This window comes from Osmia lignaria, unplaced genomic scaffold, assembly GCF_051020975.1.
Source record: "Osmia lignaria lignaria isolate PbOS001 unplaced genomic scaffold, iyOsmLign1 scaffold0012, whole genome shotgun sequence".
NCBI classification, from domain to species: domain Eukaryota; kingdom Metazoa; phylum Arthropoda; class Insecta; order Hymenoptera; family Megachilidae; genus Osmia; species Osmia lignaria.
In genome coordinates this window covers 5,001-10,000 of record NW_027478166.1, presented here as the reverse complement: position 1 = coordinate 10,000, position 5,000 = coordinate 5,001, and positions in this window count along the sequence as shown.

The following is a 5,000-nucleotide window of genomic DNA, read 5'->3' as shown; positions in this document are numbered from 1 at the left end:
GTTTGTACAAGTATGCAACATTTATAAGTGCATACAGGTCACCAGCCTTATATTACAAGGCTCACCACATATGGGCCATTCGGTCTTAGACACCGACCCGTGGTAATGCTGTGTGGAGATTAATAATAATCCGCAACGGAAAACCGGAACGAGAATAGTCGAGAAAGTATATTCTCGAGGAGCGGTAGACTGCTTTTCAACCGAAGTCATAAAAGAGCCACACGCTCGACGCTACTCCCGACCGGTCCGAGCGAACCGAAAGTGCCTTCCTATAAATACCGAACGGCCGGCCGCTAGGTCGGCGACGCATGGGCTTACGCCCAGGCGTATGCCTGTGCAAACCGCCGTGAGAGCGTACCATCCCGCCGGCACGGTAAAACTTAGACTGAAAATATCGTCGAACATATCCTTTCATTTTATAACGTTCTATACATGAAAATTAATAAATTAACATGCAGGACATAATAAATTCACATTCTCATGTAAATCATGGGTTTAATTAATATTTTAAAAAATTTTAAAACCGCCCAGAACCGATGAGATGAAAATATTAAAACGATATTTTTGCATTTTCTTACGGTAAAACATTAACAAATAAGCGACTATAGCAATATAAAACTCCATTTGTAATTTAATTAATCAAAATTAATATTTTTTTTTGATTTTTCAGCGATCCAGAACCGATGAGACGAAAACATTAAAACGATATTTTTGCATTTTCTTACGACAAAACATTAACAAATACGAGACTATAACAATATAAAACTACATATGTAATTTAATTAATCAAAATTAATAATTTTTTTTGATTTTTCAGTGATCCAGAACCGATAAGTCGAAAATTTTAACAATCATATTTTTGCATTCTGTACCGTGGATCGATCGTTAAACGCTATTGAACTAACGTCCGTGATGGTATAAATGCAGATTTTCGCTCCGTTTAGCCAAAATAACGAACTTTAGATGCGCTCCGAAATATTTCAAAGTCCCAGCGGCGTATTGCTTCGCCTCTTAGAACCGATTAGTCGAAAATTTTAACAATCATATTTTTGCATTCAGTACCGTGGATCCATCGTTAAACGCTATTAAACTAACGTCCGTGATGGTATAAATGCAGATTTTCGCTCCGTTTAGCCAAAATAACGAACTTTAGGTGCGCTCCGAAATATTTCAAAGTCCCAGCGGCGTATTGCTTCGCCTCTTAGAACCGATTAGTCGAAAATTTTAACAATCATATTTTTGCATTCTGTACCGTGGATCCATCGTTAAACGCTATTAAACTAACGTCCGTGATGGTATAAATGCAGATTTTCGCTCCGTTTAGCCAAAATAACGAACTTTAGGTGCGCTCCGAAATATTTCAAAGTCCCAGCGGCGTATTGCTTCGCCTCTTAGAACCGATTAGTCGAAAATTTTAACAATCATATTTTTGCATTCTGTACCGTGGATCGATCGTTAAACGCTATTGAACTAACGTCCGTGATGGTATAAATGCAGATTTTCGCTCCGTTTAGCCAAAATAACGAACTTTAGGTGCGCTCCGAAATATTTCAAAGTCCCAGCGGCGTATTGCTTCGCCTCTTAGAACCGATTAGTCGAAAATTTTAACAATCATATTTTTGCATTCTGTACCGTGGATCCATCGTTAAACGCTATTAAACTAACGTCCGTGATGGTATAAATGCAGATTTTCGCTCCGTTTAGCCAAAATAACGAACTTTAGGTGCGCTCCGAAATATTTCAAAGTCCCAGCGGCGTATTGCTTCGCCTCTTAGAACCGATTAGTCGAAAATTTTAACAATCATATTTTTGCATTCTGTACCGTGGATCGATCGTTAAACGCTATTGAACTAACGTCCGTGATGGTATAAATGCAGATTTTCGCTCCGTGTAGCCAAAATAACGAACTTTAGATGCGCTCCGAAATATTTCAAAGTCCCAGCGGCGTATTGCTTCGCCTCTTAGAACCGATTAGTCGAAAATTTTAACAATCATATTTTTGCATTCTGTACCGTGGATCGATCGTTAAACGCTATTGAACTAACGTCCGTGATGGTATAAATGCAGATTTTCGCTCCGTTTAGCCAAAATAACGAACTTTAGGTGCGCTCCGAAATATTTCAAAGTCCCAGCGGCGTATTGCTTCGCCTCTTAGAACCGATTAGTCGAAAATTTTAACAATCATATTTTTGCATTCTGTACCGTGGATCCATCGTTAAACGCTATTAAACTAACGTCTGTGATGGTATAAATGCAGATTTTCGCTCCGTTTAGCCAAAATAACGAACTTCAGGTGCGCTCCGAAATATTTCAAAGTCCCAGCGGCGTATTGCTTCGCCTCTTAGAACCGATTAGTCGAAAATTTTAACAATCATATTTTTGCATTCTGTACCGTGGATCGATCGTTAAACGCTATTGAACTAACGTCCGTGATGGTATAAATGCAGATTTTCGCTCCGTTTAGCCAAAATAACGAACTTTAGATGCGCTCCGAAATATTTCAAAGTCCCAGCGGCGTATTGCTTCGCCTCTTAGAACCGATTAGTCGAAAATTTTAACAATCATATTTTTGCATTCTGTACCGTGGATCGATCGTTAAACGCTATTGAACTAACGTCCGTGATGGTATAAATGCAGATTTTCGCTCCGTTTAGCCAAAATAACGAACTTTAGGTGCGCTCCGAAATATTTCAAAGTCCCAGCGGCGTATTGCTTCGCCTCTTAGAACCGATTAGTCGAAAATTTTAACAATCATATTTTTGCATTCTGTACCGTGGATCGATCGTTAAACGCTATTGAACTAACGTCCGTGATGGTATAAATGCAGATTTTCGCTCCGTTTAGCCAAAATAACGAACTTTAGGTGCGCTCCGAAATATTTCAAAGTCCCAGCGGCGTATTGCTTCGCCTCTTAGAACCGATTAGTCGAAAATTTTAACAATCATATTTTTGCATTCTGTACCGTGGATCCATCGTTAAACGCTATTAAACTAACGTCCGTGATGGTATAAATGCAGATTTTCGCTCCGTTTAGCCAAAATAACGAACTTTAGGTGCGCTCCGAAATATTTCAAAGTCCCAGCGGCGTATTGCTTCGCCTCTTAGAACCGATTAGTCGAAAATTTTAACAATCATATTTTTGCATTCTGTACCGTGGATCCATCGTTAAACGCTATTAAACTAACGTCCGTGATGGTATAAATGCAGATTTTCGCTCCGTTTAGCCAAAATAACGAACTTTAGGTGCGCTCCGAAATATTTCAAAGTCCCAGCGGCGTATTGCTTCGCCTCTTAGAACCGATTAGTCGAAAATTTTAACAATCATATTTTTGCATTCTGTACCGTGGATCGATCGTTAAACGCTATTGAACTAACGTCCGTGATGGTATAAATGCAGATTTTCGCTCCGTTTAGCCAAAATAACGAACTTTAGGTGCGCTCCGAAATATTTCAAAGTCCCAGCGGCGTATTGCTTCGCCTCTTAGAACCGATTAGTCGAAAATTTTAACAATCATATTTTTGCATTCTGTACCGTGGATCCATCGTTAAACGCTATTAAACTAACGTCCGTGATGGTATAAATGCAGATTTTCGCTCCGTTTAGCCAAAATAACGAACTTTAGGTGCGCTCCGAAATATTTCAAAGTCCCAGCGGCGTATTGCTTCGCCTCTTAGAACCGATTAGTCGAAAATTTTAACAATCATATTTTTGCATTCTGTACCGTGGATCGATCGTTAAACGCTATTGAACTAACGTCCGTGATGGTATAAATGCAGATTTTCGCTCCGTGTAGCCAAAATAACGAACTTTAGATGCGCTCCGAAATATTTCAAAGTCCCAGCGGCGTATTGCTTCGCCTCTTAGAACCGATTAGTCGAAAATTTTAACAATCATATTTTTGCATTCTGTACCGTGGATCGATCGTTAAACGCTATTGAACTAACGTCCGTGATGGTATAAATGCAGATTTTCGCTCCGTTTAGCCAAAATAACGAACTTTAGGTGCGCTCCGAAATATTTCAAAGTCCCAGCGGCGTATTGCTTCGCCTCTTAGAACCGATTAGTCGAAAATTTTAACAATCATATTTTTGCATTCTGTACCGTGGATCCATCGTTAAACGCTATTAAACTAACGTCCGTGATGGTATAAATGCAGATTTTCGCTCCGTTTAGCCAAAATAACGAACTTTAGGTGCGCTCCGAAATATTTCAAAGTCCCAGCGGCGTATTGCTTCGCCTCTTAGAACCGATTAGTCGAAAATTTTAACAATCATATTTTTGCATTCTGTACCGTGGATCGATCGTTAAACGCTATTGAACTAACGTCCGTGATGGTATAAATGCAGATTTTCGCTCCGTTTAGCCAAAATAACGAACTTTAGGTGCGCTCCGAAATATTTCAAAGTCCCAGCCGCGTATTGCTTTGCCCCGAAATTTTTCAAAGTTCCAGCGGCGTGTTGCTTTCAAAGTGCCTCCCTCTAAATACCGATCGGCAGGCCGCTAGGTCGGCGACGCACGGGCTTACGCCCAGGCGTATACGGGGGCAAATCGCCGTGAGAGCGTGCGATTTTGACTTTCGCAATAAGATAGTCTCCTTTATGAAAAGGAGCGTACACGTCTCCCAAAAAAAAAAACAGTTTCATGACGATCAATGTAGTTCTTGATCGAAATGTATCATAGGACGAAGATTTTATCGAAAAGTACGAACTTTGGCGACGCATCGAAATTTTTCAAAGTTCCAACGGCGTGTTGCTTTCAAAGTGCCTCCCTCTAAATACCGATCGGCAGGCCGCTAGGTCGGCGACGCACGGGCTTACGCCCAGGCGTATACGGGGGCAAATCGCCGTGAGAGCGTGCGATTTTGACTTTCGCAATAAGATAGTCTCCTTTATGAAAAGGAGCGTACACGTCTCCCAAAAAAAAAAACAGTTTCATGACGATCAATGTAGTTCTTGATCGAAATGTATCATAGGACGAAGATTTTATCGAAAAGTACGAA